This window comes from Gorilla gorilla, chromosome 9 (assembly GCF_029281585.2).
Source record: "Gorilla gorilla gorilla isolate KB3781 chromosome 9, NHGRI_mGorGor1-v2.1_pri, whole genome shotgun sequence".
In the NCBI taxonomy this organism is placed as follows: Eukaryota; Metazoa; Chordata; class Mammalia; order Primates; family Hominidae; genus Gorilla; species Gorilla gorilla.
The window spans coordinates 97,724,760-97,742,361 of NC_073233.2; the positions used below are offsets into that span (position 1 = coordinate 97,724,760).

The 17,602-nt window shown below is 40.3% G+C and overlaps 1 pseudogene; it reads left to right on the top strand.

Moving 5' to 3' along the window:
* The first annotated feature begins 578 nt into the window (after positions 1-578).
* Positions 579-17,454, top strand: LOC101153894 (cell adhesion molecule-related/down-regulated by oncogenes-like; annotated as a pseudogene).
* Positions 17,455-17,602: the final 148 nt, after the last annotated feature.

The following is a 17,602-nucleotide window of genomic DNA, read 5'->3' on the forward strand; positions in this document are numbered from 1 at the left end:
TGGCGTGCGAGGCACCACACCCTCCTCTGCCCTGTGCCGGGCCTGAAGGGGCCCCTTCAGATCACAGCTGCCACCACAGCCGCTGCCTCACGCCGGAGGGCATGACACAGGGGTGGCTTTCCCAGCTGGCTGCCACACAGGAGCTCTAGATGCTTAGCCCGCGCCGTGGAGAGACCTAAACTTAAGGCATGACTTAACAGCTTATTTTGTAAGAGAAAAGCTCAACCCAAAGGCAGATTGTTAGTTTGGACTTTATTGCAAGCAGAACTGCTATGATGTGCTTTTAGCACTGAAGTGAGTTCCACCCTAAGGACAGAAAGTGGCTTCTCTGCTTTCCGTCCCAAGCACAAGTGTATTCACCTTGCAGACTTGAATCACTGAAGATGTAAGTCAGCTGTTACTCTCATTTTGGGAGACATCCTGTGGACAGTATGAAGACTGTCCCTGATCAAAGTCTTCAGTAAGCAGGAAGGAGTCAAGGTTAAAGAATGTGTTTGCTTACCCTGGACTACAGTATTTTGGAAAATGAACCAAGGCTTGGGTTTTGCTCTGGAAGCCTGTCCTGCCTGCTTCTGTAATCTGGCGCTCTGCATCCAGATCTTGGCCCGTTATGGACACCACCGTCTGTTACTCTTACGATTCTCTGCTCTTTTGGGAGTTCAGACATGGCACCTTATTTCACTTTTGAGCTACCCTCTGCCATCCAGAAACTTAGTGGACCTGTAGAACTATATTGTTCTGCTAAACCTGTGACCACTCACATCTCATGGTCACATAATGGAAAAAATAGAATAGAAACATGGAATATATTAAGATTCATCAGGGGACTTTGACAATTCTTTTCTCTTAACTCCTCCCTTTTGGGTTACTACCAATGCATTCTCAACAATAGGTCAGTGTTGTTGTAAGTGGCCCTGTAACAGTATCCACAGCAGTTCTTGGTGATTTTGATTCATCCACAAAGCATTTTATTACAGCAAAATAATAAAGGTGCTGGTTTCATTGGCTGCAGGGTAACAGAGAGTAACCCCAAAGCTGAGGTGTGCGCTAAAATCCAGGGGAAGTGGCTGAAGCACTCCACAAAGAATTACTTAATCCCTCCACAAGAACATCTTTAGATTTTGAATGTATCCTCAGAGGACAAGGGATCACACAAATGTGCAGCTTATAATCCGGCCACACATGAATTAAAAGTTGAACCCTTTGGCCAAAAGCTCCTTGTGAGTGACCTTTCTTTAGACGATTTTGGCATTCTTCCCCTGCTCGTTCGCAGGTATTAGCTGTTCATTCACATAGCCCTGTAACTTTGGAGTGTGTGTTTAGTGGGGTCCTGGCTCCTCAAGTGTGTTGGCTAAAGAACAGGCAGGATATTGCCCCGGGAAGCAACTGGAGAAGGTTGTGTTCTCATCTTGCCACGGACAGCATTGACCCAGTGGACTCTGGAAACGATTCCTGCATGGTGGGAAGCAACTCTGGAGATGTAAAATATGTGGCATACATGGTTAATGTACTTGAACATGCTCCTACTCTAAGGGACTACAGGATCAGATAGTGTCTCTATTTTCCACAGTACACTTTATCTCTGATGTTTGTAGGAACCCAGCTGCCAACCATAACTGGTTTCATAATGCACAGCCTAATCATCCTTCCTCAAGACATTGAACTGCAGGAAATTGACTGAAATTCAGTGGGGTTATTATGCAAGATACTAGGCTACATCAGTGTTTAGCAGATAATGAGCCTGGATTTATGCAGTCTACTGGAAGACTTGAAATAGAAAAAGGCAATGGATTCAAGCAAGTTATAATTACGGCACCAGCAAGCATAAAAGTGGTAGATGGAGACTTTGTTTACTCTGTCCTACAATGCTACCAGGCTGCTGGGTCCGGTCATTTGTTGGTATGACATCCACGGATTGATAACCAGCCATCTGTCTTAAGTCCTTAGATCTAAATCCCAAAAGTCACACTTATCAAGACCTGGAATCTTGGACCTAGAGCCTGTCTATTTCATCATGTCCCAAGCTGGCTTGAGCTCTCTCCATACTCAGGCTGTGATGCAGGAGCATGTGGAGAAATACATCTGTGAAGCTACAAATGAATATGGTACCATGCAGGCAGAACCACCTCTCATGGTTGTTCCTTTTGAAACAAACAAAAGCAGAAACAGTCACACTTTTTGATGTTACTCAGAATAATGAAAAAAATAAGAGATGGTTCAGACAGTGAATTATTCAGCTCATTTCCAGAGAAAGTACATCCCAGTGCAGTGGAATCACCATCAGAGAAAAATGCTGGTGGCATCTCTGTTCCTGAGATCCCCATCAAATTGAAACCCTACAGACACCCATAGCAGATACATACAACCTGGTGTGGAGGGCAGGCAAGGAAAGTGGACTGCCCATCAATGCCTATTTTGTGAAGTATCAAAATCTGGAGTATGAAGTTGGTGTGGTGGGAAGTTGGCACAGGGTTTGAATCCCAGGAGGTGAAAGTGAGCTTCATTTAGCTGAAATAGAGCCATCTAGTCTTTATGAACTCTTGATGGTAGCAAGAAGTGCTGCAGGTGAAAACCCACCTGCCATGCTTACCTTCTGAACCAGCAAAGAAAAAACAGCATCATCAAAAAACACCCGGGCATCCTCTCAACCCACAGGCACCCCCGAGTATCCTGTTGTTTCAGAAGCTTCAAACAACAATTTTGGAGTGGTGCTTACAGATTCATCTAGGCACAGTGGTGCTCCAGAGGCACCAGATCACCTGATTATCTCCACTGCGTCAGAGAGGTTGGTCTATGTCACTTGAATTCCTTGGGCAGATGGGAATTCTTCAATCCCTGCCTTCAAGGTCAAATATAAATGGATGAGGACCAGTGACTGGCTGGTGGCAGCTGAAGATATCCTTCCTTCCAAAATTTCTGTGGAAGTTTGTAGTATAGAACCAGGTTCAACATACAAATTTAGGGTCGTTGCTATCAACCATTATGAAGAGAGTTTTCAGAGTTCAGCGTCTCATCCTTATCAGGTGACTGAGTTCCCCAAACTTTTTTCCAACTGTCCAATAATGGACCTCACATTGTATACACAGAGGCTGTCAGCGTTACTCAGATTGTGCTAAAGTGGACATACATTCCGTGAAATAACAATAACTCTTCCATTCTTTTATATCTATTACCGACCCACAGATAATGACAATGACAATGTTTATAAGAGGGATGTTACAGAAGGTTCAAAGGAGTGGCACATGATTGGCCATCTGCTGTCAGAAACTTCCTATGGCATTAAAATGCAGTGCTTCAGTGAAGGAGAAGAAAGTGAGTTTAGCAGTATGATGATCTGCGAGACTAAAGTAAAATGTATTCCTGGAGCTTCTGAGTATCCAAAAGGCTTGAGTACCCGTCTGAATTCCTCAGGAAGTGAAGGAAATGTGAGGCCAGCAACCAGCCCTGACAGAAGCAGTGACCTGTTCTATCTGATCCTTGGCTGTATGCTGGGTATCTTGGGCCTCATTCTTATGGTTTTCATTGAAATGTGCCTGCAGAAGAATCGCCAGCAGAATATCATACAGAAATATGACCCTCCAGGATACCTCTATCAAGGATCAGATATTAATGGGCAGATGATGTAATACACCACTCTCTCAGGAGCAAATGAGATAAATGGAAGTGTTCATGGAAGTTTACTCAGCCATGGTGGTCTCAGCAGTGGCTGTTCCCACCTTCACCATAAGGTTCTCAATGGAGTCAGTGTAATTGTGAATGGGAGCTTACATGGAGGACTTTACTCTGGGCACACCAACTCTCTTACAGCAGTGGGAATGGAGCTGGAGGTTGTAATCCTGAGCAAATTAATGCAGGATCAGAAAATTAAATGCTGTTATGTTCTCACTTATAATTGGGAGCTAAGCATTGAACACACAGAGACATCAGTGTGGGCAAAATAGACTCTGTGGTCTACTTGTGAGTGGAGGGAGAGGGATGGGTTTAAAAAGCTACTTATTGGAGGCGGCCTCTACAGCCGGCCTCGCTTGTCTCTCACAGGATCCCTCCTCTTGCTCCTGGCATGCTCCGGGCAGCCCTGAACGCGCCCGGTTACATGTCCACTCCCCTCCGCCTGGAGGAGCGCTGCCGCGGGGGCGCGCCCCAGGTCCCCAATCCAGAGCCCTGATGCCCGGCTCCAGAGTCAAGGTGCCAGAAGAACCAGGACCCAGCGCCCGCCTGACCTACCCAGCGCCTGCGTCCTGGCCTGCAAGACACCGCGCCCTCCTCTGCCCTGCGTAGTGCATGGAGGGGCCCCTTCGGATCGCAGCCGCTGCCACCATAGCCGCTTCCATAGTAGCCGCCGTGGCGTCGGAGGGAAGGACCTGAGGGTGGCTTTCCCAGCCGGCTGCCCCACAGGAACTCCGGATGCTTAGCCTGCTCGGCCGAGAGATCTAAAATCAAGGCATGACTTAACAGCTTACCTTGTAGGAGAACAGCTCAACCCAAAGGCAGATTGCTAGTCTGGACTTTATTACAAGCAGGGCTGCGGTGATGTTTATAGCACTGAAGTGAACTCCGTTGTAAGTACAGAAAGTGGCTTCTCTGCTTTCCCCCCGAAGCACAATCATATACACCTTGCAGACTTGAATCCCTGAAGATGTAAGCCAACTAGTTACTCTGAGTTTTGGAGACTCCCTATGGACAGTATGAAGACTGATCAAAGTCTTTAGTAAGCAGGAAGGAGTCAATGTTAAGGAATGCGTCTGATTACCCTGAATTGTAGTACCTTGGAAAGTGAACCAAGGCCTGGGTTTTGCTCTGGAAGCCTGCCTTGCCTGCTTCTGTAATCTGGCACTCTGCATGTGAATCTTGGACCCATATGGACACTGCTGTATGTTACTGTCATGATTCTCTGCTCTTCCATGAGTTCAGACTTGGTGCCTTATTTTACTTCTGAGCCACTCTCTACTGTCCAGAAACATGGTGGACCTGCAGAACTACATTGTTCTGCCAAACCTGTGACCACTCATAGCTCATGGTTGCATAATGGAAAAAAGTAGGATAGAAACATGGAACATATACAGATTCATCAGGGGACTTTGACAATTCTTTCTCTTAACTCCTCTCTTTTGGGTTTCTACCAATCCCTTGCCAACAATAGCGTTGGTATTATTTTGAGTGGCCCTGTAACAGTATCCGTGGCAGTTTTTGGTGATTTTGGTTCATCCACAAAGTGTGTTATTACAGAGGAGGAAAAAAGTGCTGTCAGGATAATAGAAACGATGTCAGCTGTGATCGCATAGAAAATCCAGAAGAGTTCAGCAGAGGAGACAGCTGTGTCTATTCAGAAACAGACAGCAACAATTTACATTGGAATCCTCTTATTTTGCCACCTATCTCAGAGGACGGTGCTGAAAAGACAACATGGCCTCCGCCTGGTGTTCCTTTGGTCAGCCCCTCAGGGGTCCTCCAGCAGCCCCAGGAAACCGGAGGATGTGCAAACAACCAGTCATCTTCTGACTTCAAGCCTGTAACCAACTGCACAAAACAGGCCTGGGAGTGAACTGTGTGAAGGATCTTAATTCAAATCAGAGAAAATCATTCTTTATTTTTTTTGCAGTATAATGTCATGTGAATGTGTCCTAAAAATGTGTGCCCTTTTGTATTATTTATGCCTTAAAAGTTTTCTTACCCATTGCTTCCTTGCGCTCAGTAAGAAACAACCTTGTTTCGCATAGCTTTCAATCACCTGGAGGGCAGAGGGATCATTCCATATTTTCTAACAACTGTAGTGGCAGTAAGAACTCCTCATGCAAACGATTCCATCTCTTGGCTGCTCCAGCTCAGAGGAAATGCAGGGGCCAATTGAAGGTTGCCACCAGTCAGGTTTTCAGATGGAAAACTGTCTTTTAATAGTGTATTATCAAACTTTCTGAGAACACTTTGAAGTCAACCACGGTTTTGACCCAGTGTTTATAATAGCAGACCTGGCTGATGAATTTTAAAAGAGTGCCTTCCACTAAAGTGGTAATGTGACCAGACAACATTCTCCCTATCTGCCCACCGGCACAAATGATGTTCAGTCTTCTAGTCACTAGTCATAAGCAGTGTCGTGGACATGGTAGAGTGTAAGATGTAGTTGAATGATTGCAGTATGCGGAAAAGGAACCAAGGCCAGAGAGACAAATAACGCTTTACTATCCCTCTGCGTTAAAATTACATTGATTCATAAAATGGCCGGTACGGTATGGGGCTCTTTTTGACTGTTTCTAAGAGTAGGAACAAAATAAGACTTTAAGTCGTGGCTTGAAAAGAAAGACACACATTTTCAGAAGAAAAAAGGGGAGGGCTGCAGGGAGCCTCTCTTGGAGGGAGCTCTTCCGTCTGCTCTATTAGCCTAGGAGCATGCTCATGGTGTCACACTGCCAGAAACTAGTCATTCTCTCACTTCCAACAGAGGCAACAGCCTGAAGGTGTGAGTGTCAGAAAATACTTATTCTGGAAGAAAAGGTGTTTGTTGTTCTTGTTGTTTATTTTATGAATTTTCCTGACTTTTTCTTTCCAGAATGTCTTCCTTTTAAACAGGCACCAAAAGCATTGGTCAGCAGAGCTCCTGACCACTGCTGCCTCTGTGTGACAAGGACATTGGAGCTGTCTTTGGAAGGATCTTCTCCACATTAATAAATGATTATGATATATTTTTTAAAAACTACCTATTGGGTACTATGCTGACTACTAAGGTGACAGGATCCGTATTCCAAAGACAAGGGTAATGGAAACATAACAATTCTATAGTCATTTATATTTTAATAGCATTATACTCTTTTAACCATCCTCATCTTGTATACAATCTCACTGTATATTAGAATACAGCTATTAGAGCAATAAGGAAGAATGGATAAATAGAGTCAGCTTTTTGTTTTTGTTTTGTTTAGTTTTGTTTTTGAGACAGGCTCTCACTCGGTCGCCCAGGTTGGAGTGCAGTGGTAAGATCACGCCTCACTGCAGGGTCGACCTCCCCAGATCAAGCAGTCCTCCAACCTCAGCCTCCCAAATAGCTGGATACAGGCTGAACTGTCATGCCTGAGTAATTTTGTTGTTGCTGTTGTTGGAGAGAGAGGGTCTCACCCTATTGCCCAGGCTTCTCTCCAAATCCTGGCTGAAGTGATCGTCCCACCTCAGCCTCTAAAAGTGCTGGGACTATATATATATATGAAAAATAGTGCTTGGAAAATTAGCTTACTAATTGAAAAATATACATATGAATGACTGCTTTGAAATATATATATATTATATATATGCACACACATATATATGTATATATATATGCAACCTTCATCTGAGAGTAGGTATGCTTTTGGCTTCTGAGATGAACATATTCATGATGATAAATGTTTACTATGAATTCAGCTAAACATGAAACTCAGCAATCTTTGTATCTATTTATCTCTATTTCTACCTAAATCTGTATTTCGAAAGTTGTGGCTAAGCCTTCCTAGTTAGTTAGATTTTTATCCTTTACCATTCAATGTGTGTGTGGCTTGGAGACTGTTTTCACAGATCAGGAAGTTGACAATTATGTCCCACATTCAGTGGACTAACAGCTCAGAGATCCTCTCTCTGGTTACTGCAATGACAGTGCATGGTCAATCTTCCAGATCACCGGAGATGACTGTGATTTTATTTTTAAGTCTAGCTTCTAGGAATCACTCCCTGGAACAGAATAATTTATTGTTCACCCAGTGTTCACTCAGAATTTGTGCTTTAGCTCTTCAGCCAGTAGGGCTAAAGGCTCTTTATTGATGAATCAGTGGTTAGCTTGGGGAGTGCTTACAAATTTGTCTGCATTCCATCTTGATGCTCTTGAGCGGGTGCAGGCTAGCACAGATACACAGCCTTCCAGATCTCCAGAAATTAGAGATCCTAAGACACTTTTTCTTGGCTTTCTCTTTGCCTGGTTTTCTCTGGTAAACTTCTGGCTGGCTCTCAGAAGTTTATTTCTTGCTACAAAGCATGCTAAAGATTCCAAGCTCCTCTTTAATGTTCCCAACCAAGGTCTCCATTGTTTTTGACAATGCCCTTGGGAATGTACCTCTTCATGACCGATTCAAAATCAATCATTACCGTGAGGCATTGAGCAAAGCTCTCAGATTTTACAGCCTGTCAGTCCTCCTAGATGAATCTCTGCGTCACTGCAAAGGAGTTGACAGGAGCTTCTCTAGCACTCACACACGCTCTGCAAGTCTGTGCTGGGGTAGGTAGGGGGATGGTGTCTCCCGGTGTTTTGTCTTATCCCTTGAGGGACGGAAGATACAGCCAGTGGGAAACTTGGGCATAGCAACCCTAGACCTGCTGTTCCGGGGTGGAGATTCTACCCTATCAGTGGAGGTTGTATGTGCATTATCTCATCCAGTCCTCACAATTATAAGAGAAACATATTTCTCTCAAAAACTTATAAGAACAGCCAATTAAACTGAAGTTTAAATTATTGGCCATATTTACGCCAGGCATGGTGGCTCATGCCTATAATTCCCAGTACTTTGAGAGGCTGAGGTGGGAGGATCACTTTCTCTTACAATTGTAGGACAGAATAAGATAATTCACTTAAAATTTGATTATCCACTGCCTGTATCTAGTATTCCTTCTATTAATTCAAGTCATTCTTTATGAAGGAATTTTCATATTTTTGTGAATTATTCTTAAACATTAAGAACTATTCTTATGAAGGGGCAATCATAAAGTAATTCATGTTCAAGAACACATTTTAAGACACAGATTATTCTTATAATGAAAGAGAGTGAAACACAAATAATTTAAACTTCAGTTGAATTGGCTGTATTTAGGCCTGGCATAGTGGCTTATGCCTATAGTCCCAGCACTGTTAGAGGCTGAGGTGGGAGGATGACTTGAGCTAGGAGCTTGAGAGAAGCCTGGGCAACAGGGTGAGACCCTCTCTGTCCAACAACAGCAAGAACAAAATTACTCGGGCATGACAGTTCAGCCTGTAGTCCAGCTATTTGGGAGGCTGAGGTTGGAGGATTGCTTGATCTGGGGAGGTCTAGGCTGCAGTGAGCCGTGATCTCACCAGTGCACTCCAACCTGGGCGACAGAGTGAAAGCCTGTCTCAAAAACAAAACAAAACAAAAGCAAAAAGCTGACCGTATTTACCCATTCTTCTTTATTGCTCTAATAGTAGTATTCTAATATACAATGAGATTATATACAAGATGAGGATGGTTAAAACAGTATAATGTTATTAAAATATAAATGACTACAGAATTGTATGTTTGCATTACTCCTATCATTGAAATAACCCATTATGCAACCCATCTGTCATTAAACTTTTGGATCAGAGTTACTCCTTATAAATGGAGTCAGCCTTTTTTAGACTTTGTTCTCAGCAATCCTCATTAAAGGAGGCTTTCCCGGATTGCTTTAAATAAATTCAAAAAACACATATCAGAAACTTTTGATATGTTTGTTGTGTGCCATACTGCCAGTAATTAAATTACATACTAGAAAATATGCAACTAAATATGATATTTGATATACAGTTGGACCTCCATATAAATGGGTTCTTCACCCATGGATTCAACTCATCATGGATTAAAAAATTTCAGGAAAAAAATTGAATGATTACATTTTCACTGAACATGTGCAGACTTTTTTTGCTTGTCATTATTCCCTAAATAATACAGTGTAACAACTACTTACACTCAATGCATTTACATTGCATTAAGTATTTTAAGTAATCTAGAGATAATTAAAGTACATTGGAGGATGTGCTTAGGCTACATGTAAATACTTCCCCATCTTATGTAAGGACATCTGAGGATTATTAGCATCCAAGGATTTTGGTATCTGTGGGGAGTCCTGGAACCAATTTCCAGTCGATACTTAAGGAAAGGCTTCATACAAAATTAACATGATCGAAATATAGGTATTTCTGATAATAAGGATATTTTAATGCACATGTATTTTAAAAACTTCAAAGACCTAAATAAATTTGGAGTTTTATTAAAATGTAATGAGGCTTCTGAGTGTTCTGTGTTTTCTGAAGCAAAAAGTGAGTCTGACTTTCTATTCTGGTAATGACCTGTTCCCAGGTAACTGTCTGCAGGATGCCATCGGTGAAATTACTAAAGTCTTACAGGTTTTCAGTCTTTTTATCTGTATCATTGTCACTCTCTTAAGATCTGTGTCCATTGATAGTTTGTTCTTGAGCTAAAGAAAATTGACTGAGCCTATCAATTTGATAAGCAGTCCAATTTATAACTTTATTAAATAATATTTCTCAGTATCCCTGTTGATTTTGGTTACATTCAGTGGCCAAAATCAGTAGGAATACAGGGGTAAATTTGGTAGCCTTTTAAACAGTTGCATCATATGTTTTTATAATTATTTTGTGCATTTATTCTTTTATTCAAACAGACAATTAATGAATATCAGTTATATTTTAAGCATTGTGTACTTTCTTGGAATATACCTGTGTGTAGTACAAACACAATTCTTTTCTTGTAATTTGAGAAGCAGAAAAGATGCCTACTATTACACTGTGAGTTTTACAAAGAAAAGTATAAGGCTTTCTGAGTCTTTAAAACAAATAGCCTAATCTAGTCCAGGAGCTAAAGAAAGAATTCCCTGAAGAAATGTTGGAACTTACACTTGATGAAATGGGACTTAGCAGATGTGGAACAGAGAAAAGAAAATTCCAGTTCAGGGGGAAGAAACCTGTGCTCTTGCATTAACCCATCAGTTTGGATAAACACACTCAGGTATTCATATACCTGGGCTGGCTTGGAAATCAAGGGAAAGAAAAGATAACAGCATATAAGAGAAGACATGCGCAGTATTCTAAGAGAGAGTAGTTTAATGAAAATCAAAACAAATGTATACCTCCACCCTTTTAAAAATGGTACAAAGTTTCATAGAAAAAGATAAAGAATGTCAAGTAGTCAGTAGTTAGCATTCTCAGAAGCTGGTGTTTCTGATACCTTTAGTCATGTTACTGACCTATCTCTGATTCTGTGAGTGCAAAGCAAAGCAAAACAAAGCAAAGTTGTAAGAGGGTAAGGGAAAGAACCAGAGAGGCTACAGATGAGAAAACTGTTGGCCACATTAACAAAGCTTACCATGCCACATTCATAATCTAGAAACACCCCCATCTGGCCTAGAGGCCTTTCTGTATACTGAGATAATAGTGGGGAAGAGGTCTTGAGATGACACCAGTAGCCTTCTTGATACAAAAAAGTAGAAAAAATTTCTTGGAGTTAACCGGCATGTCATTTCTCATTGTCTAAGAAACTTTCCAAAATCCAACAGCTGGAACTCCAGCACTGCCCAACGTCCACCTCTCAGTAATATCTTCCAAAAGTGAATGGCAGGGCTCGCCATCAAGTAAACACTTAGATTTTGTTGGAGTTGGGGCAATGTTGAGATCATCAGAACCAAACAGTAGCTGTCTCAGAACTTCAAACAAGGGGAATGTACCAAGTGGTTATTTTATTATCCCAGGATATATGCACTGCAGGAACAAGAAAACAGTCACATGAAAACATAGTGTTATAAACTTCTAATGGATGTGGGCTTTACATAGTGTCTACGTATGCCAGGTTATCCCTGGAAATACGGGTCAGGACAGCAGGCACATAAAAGAAGAAATATATCCTTAGATTTAACCATTGTGCTATTCTTCCTTATCCAGGAGTCCTTACAGACTCCCAGAGCCCAGTCCCAAGAGTTGTCCACATCCAGCTCCCAGTAGTGTTTGCCAGAGGAGAAGACCCAGTCTCCCCATGCAATAAAATAGTCAGATCTGTCAGAATGCAAAGATTCACATCTCAACATCAAACTTCTCACATCCTCAAACAGCCTGATATTGTAATTGGTTACTACCCAAGTGAAGGAAATTTCCACTGTAGAAAAAAGAGAATGTTCCAGTGAAAAGCAGTTTATAAATTCTTACGTTCAGATAAGAAAGAGATTCTCACTAGAAAGCACAGGTCAAGATTAGAAAGAAACTTCTGTCTGGAAAAATGTTGGAATCAAAGGGTGTTAGGATATCTGCACAAGTAAATGGCTCAACTTCAATGATCACAATTTCTGTAAACTCAAAAATTATAAAGGGGAGGAAGGTCATGTCTATGTCTAGTTAGCGACCTTTCATAACAACTGAAAAACTGGAACCTCTTGCACTGCAGCCAAGTCCACAGCAATAAAATTAACCTTCATTGTCTCTTCTCTGTCAGGGCAGAGCAGGAGGCTGGGGACAGGAGATGAGGTGGGGAGCCATCCTTAGACCCAAATAAAAAAGTTATCACTTTGCCAGAAATATTATAATCTGCCACTTAAACTAGTCAATTCATACTTAAAGAGAAAATCTGAATCTGCCTTCTGAAAAGTGCAGCTTCCTTGCAAGAATTATCTGACTTTCATGCCAGATTCAGGCACAGACTTCTCTTATTTGCTGGATTTATCATGATCTATCCTGGAGTTCTATCTAAGGCCTCATCAACCAACAAATCACATTCCTACTGTTCACAGATTCTCAGTTTTTGCATTGTTATATAAGTTACTCGTGTATGCTTTAGTTGATTCAAATGCACATGATTAAAATTATAAATGCTATGAAACTTCACCTGAAATGTATTTAAAAAAACACTGTCACTCAAATCAGTCATTAACTGCACTGAATTTGAAATTGAAATGTCCTGAATTAATTCAGTTCTGTATACTTCATGTAATAATTGTTTACATGAAATTGTATCACGGTTGAACCATACATGAATGGTTCTACATCCTAAAGAGCCCTTCTGCATGTTTTACTTTTCTAATAAATTTGCTATATGGCTGATTCCACCATCTTTTTTTTAGTTTTGTCTGTTTGATGATAGTGAAACTATAAATATAAATACCTATTCACAGACTATTTTCTTCTAGATGAAAGATCGTTACACTGGGAAGGCTGCCCATAGAAAACCAGAATTGAAGGCATTGCATGTGGATCCCACCAGGAGGATGACACTCACCCAGAAAGCAGTTGAACCTATCCACCAGTACAGTGATGGGCCCTGTAGTGAGCTCTGGATTCACAGGCTGGGGCATGTGCAGCAGCACGGACTCACTCCTGCAAGGAAGTAGGTTGAGTTGGTTAAGTTTCTGATGTCTGTGTTTAAGAAATAGATTCCAACAGAAAATGCTTCATTCAAACCCACTTCTGATATTGTAATGTACCTCCACAATCCTAGGATGGGTTTGTGGCTCTTAGGGAATCTTTCTAACTCTTCACTCCGTTTCTAACCTACTGCCACTGAAAGATAAATGCCTCTCTCCCTATCTGCCGCCAAATAGTTGATCTCTAATTATGATTCTGAATCCTAAAAAAAGGCAATTGTATTCTAGCAACTTCTGCATTGAACTCTTCAAAACATAACCCCCTGAGTCACTTGGAAAAGTAAGAAAAGGTTAATGTCTGATAAAAGGCATAGGTAACATTCAATATACAACACAAACACATGAGTACACACACGATCACACTGACACATTATGGTGTTAGTAAATTATGTTTTCACTTTGTTGGAAACAGCTTGATGTTTTTCATAGCATGCCTTGTGCTCCAGCTTGCACTGATGGCCAATAACATACCTTGCCACCATGTCTCCCAAATCCTGTAGTGAGAGAGAGAGAAAAAATTGACTTCTTTAGAAAGTTGTTATTCTTGTTGGGTGAGGTGGCTCACACCTGTAATCCCAGCACTTTGGGAGGCCAAAGTGGGTGGATCACCTGAGGTCAGGATTTCCAGACTAGCCTGGACAACATGGCAAATAAATTCCATGTCTTAAGAAAACATAATAAAATACATTACTGAAGGAAAGAACCCCATGTATATAGAGGGCCAACTTTTTATTTTTAAAGATGGTAAACTTTATTTTGCCAAATTATTTTTTTCAAACTTATCTTTTTAAATATTAGTATTGCATACAGAAAATGATTTTGTTAAAAATATCACAAAGTAGGAAGGACATAAATCCAGAAAAAAGGCTTTTAAGTGAGTAAATTTATTTCTATGGAACGAACCTCAACAATAATTTTTCCTTTAGCTTTCATATGTTAGAACTTCTTTTTTCACAGAATGATACTCATTACATGATCTCGACTCTGAGAACCTCAGATGTGGCCAAAAAGAACTAATGAAAAATGTAAAGTAAGAAAATTATGAATGTTTTTCCAAAAAACAAAACAAAATAAAGCAAAACTGTTACGTCCCACTGGGACTCTTAGCCATGTTTTTCAGAAATATTTTGTCTTCTATTATTGCCTACTTCATTGTCTTAACAATATGAAGACCAGGATGTCAAAGGGCGTTAAGCATGTGGTGAGTTATATTATGGCCAGTTAACCCAAGGGAGGTCAGATGTGGCTTCAGATTCCACGTAGGCAGCTACCTTTCCTCACTGAGGCAGAGCAAGGTAATCCAGAAAGTCTTTTCAGACTCTGAGAATGCTGTACTTATATTATTCGGAAAATCACTTGAAAGGATGAAATATTAAATAATTTATACTAAAATCTGGATTATTATTCTGATAAATCAATTTGATTTGTTTAGTGGTTTTTTCACATTCAGCTTGTTAACTCCACAGAAGAGGGGTCCTACTTTTCATGTATATGTGTCTTTTCTGCAGGACTTGAGTATGCACAAATTTTGATATCAATCAGTGTCCTGGAACCAGTCCCCAGAGCTGACTGATTAAGTTCAGTTTTGTTCTGAAATTTTTATTTTGTGTATAGAAATACATTTTCATGAAGTTATAACTATATTCATTTTATTTCTCATTCCAATATTATTGAGAATCATGAATAATCAACCAATGTTTCTGTAATGAGCATTTATTGATCCTTAGGGTTACCAGATAGATGTTTTTATAGGTAGGAAAAGAAAAAATGATTCCCTGTTATAATATCACTTTTTCCTCTTTTTTTTTGTACTGTGGAAAAATATCATAGTTGATTTCTTGCAAGCCAATAGAAAATTTCAAGATATATGTAGTAAATGATAAATGTAATATTCTCTCATACGATGTAATATAATTTTTGCATATCTTTATTTTCAGTATCTTTTTGTTTCTTATTTTAAAATAATGTTTATTTTAGAAACTGTAAAGATCAAGAAAGCCATGGCAGAAAATAAATATCTGCCTAATTCCATCAGAAAAATATAAAATCATGGTTATATTCTTGTGTGTGTAATTCTAGCCCCTTTCCTATTTTAAATGTATTTTTGTTTACATATACACAAAACCCAGTAAATCTCTCTATATGTAAGGTATATAATAAACACATACTTATTTGTTCTTTTTCATATTTTTGATATTTAGAGGTTTTTTTAATTCCTAAATCTTGACTATTGCCAAACATTGACTATCCCCAGGTGTATCTTATATGTATTGAAAGGGGTTAGGTCATTGGACAGCCAGAAATGGCTCCATCTTTCTGTCCAGGGATTATCAAAGTGTCTGGCTTGGGAGTAAGAGCGTGTTTTAAACAGTTCGATTGGTTGGCCAATGGCAGCATATTTTTAACTTACCCATCGCCCCAGCTTATTTTGTTGTTGTTCTTAAGAGACAGGTTCTCACACTGTCTCCCAAGCTGGAGTTCAGTGTGCAATCTTAGCTCACTGCAGCCTCAAACTCCTGGGCTTGATCAATTTTTCCACCTCAGCCTCCGAAATCACTAGGACTACAGTTACGTGCCACAATGCCCAGCTAATATTTGTACTTTTATTTGTTGAGACAGGGTGTAACCTACGTTGCCCAGGATGGTCTCAAACTCCTGGCCTCAAGCAATTCTCCCACTTAAGCCTCCCAAATTTATGGAATTACAGTAATGAGCCACCGCTCCTGGCCTTATTTATCACTTCAGAGTTTGTCCTTCCTTTCTAGGTCTATGACATGAAATGTCTTTGCCCGTTCTGTAAAACATTCATCTGTCGTGGTCATATGAAGCATTACAAAATTGTTTTTGATATTTCTTCATGTTTTATGTTAAGTACTCTAACATGGTAGTGTGGCTTTTTTAAAAAGGACAAAAAAAACCACAACAGATGGTTGACTAATCACAAACAGGACTTTAACGATCACAGTTGTGCTATCATTTATTATGATATATTAAAAAATCGGCACTTACTTGTAATGTGCCTTGAGACAAATCATTTAGCAACTTGATTTCTCAGACCTCAGTTTCCTCCTCTGGGAAATACTAATATCAATTGCGTGTAGTGTATCTTGAAGAATTAGAAAAATTGTAAGTAAATACTTTATTACCAAGCATGATTGCTGTGGTTACTTAATCGTTGTTACTGCTGTAGCATCGAACCACTTACCACTTAGGTTATTTGTTCGAAGTCAAATATTATTAATTAATACATATTTCATAAACTAGTCTTTTTCATTTTATTTATTTATTTATTTTTTAAAGGATGGAGCCTTGCTTTGTATCCCAGCCTGGATTGCAGGGCGTGGCACGATCTCAGCTCACTGTCACCTCTGCCTGCCGGGTTCAAGCAATTCTCCTGCCTCAGCCTCCCGAGCATCTGGGACAACAGACACGTGCCACCATGCCCGGCTAATTTTTTGTATTTTTAGTAGAGACGGGGTTTCACCATGCTTTCCAGGCTAGTCTCGAACTCCTAACCTCGTGATCCGCCAACCTTGGCCTCCCAAAATGCTGGGGTTACAGGCTTGAGCCACTGCGCCTGGCCATACTAGTCTTTAGAGTTGATTGAATGTGGAAGTTTAGTTGACAAGTGGCTGGTTCTAATTTCTGTTAAATTAGAAATATTCAATGTTAGAATTGTAGAGTGCCCTTGTGTTTCTCTTCCATATCATTTGGGCAACTAGTAAACAGTATACTGTTTTATCAACAGGTATGTCATTTATGCTCCAAGCAGCCACAGCAAGTATTCAGGAGAGTCATTTCCAGGAATTTCTAATGCTCTGCTTGATATTGAAAGGAAAGTGGACCCATGCAAGGCTAAGGGAGAAGTGAAGAGAAAGCTTTGTTGCAACCTTCACTGTGCAGGCAGCTTCAGAGGCTTTGAAACAAGTAGCCTAAGAGGATTCCTTAGAGAACCTATATTGAATTTGTGTGGTATGTCACTCAGAAAGAGTTATGATGGGTATATTGATGTATTTTAAAATTAGTATATTAGAAATAAAGATGGATAGTATATACAGTTATGTGAGTGTTCATATATTTGTCTGTGTATATATTTTTTCTTTTATTTTCTCGTTGTGGATTAAAAATAAAAAATCAAAATTTATAATTATACAAGGTTATTCTGAAGTGGAAGAATCAAAGTCAGTATTAAATCCAAGGGGAATGGACAAATATCGTAAAACTCTCATCTGGCATTTTCGGGGAATCAAGTCTAATGTGTTCATGTCGCTTCACACATGGGAAATCATCAGTTTGTCATAGAGCACACTGCAGAATATGTGCAACTGCTCCAAGCCAGAGGTCTCACGCCCTGCCTGGCCGTCCAAGGCTGAGAGGATCACTATCTCAGCGCACTAGTGGGGACACTGATTAAATTACACTTTTAGTATATGTAATCACTCTATAGCAT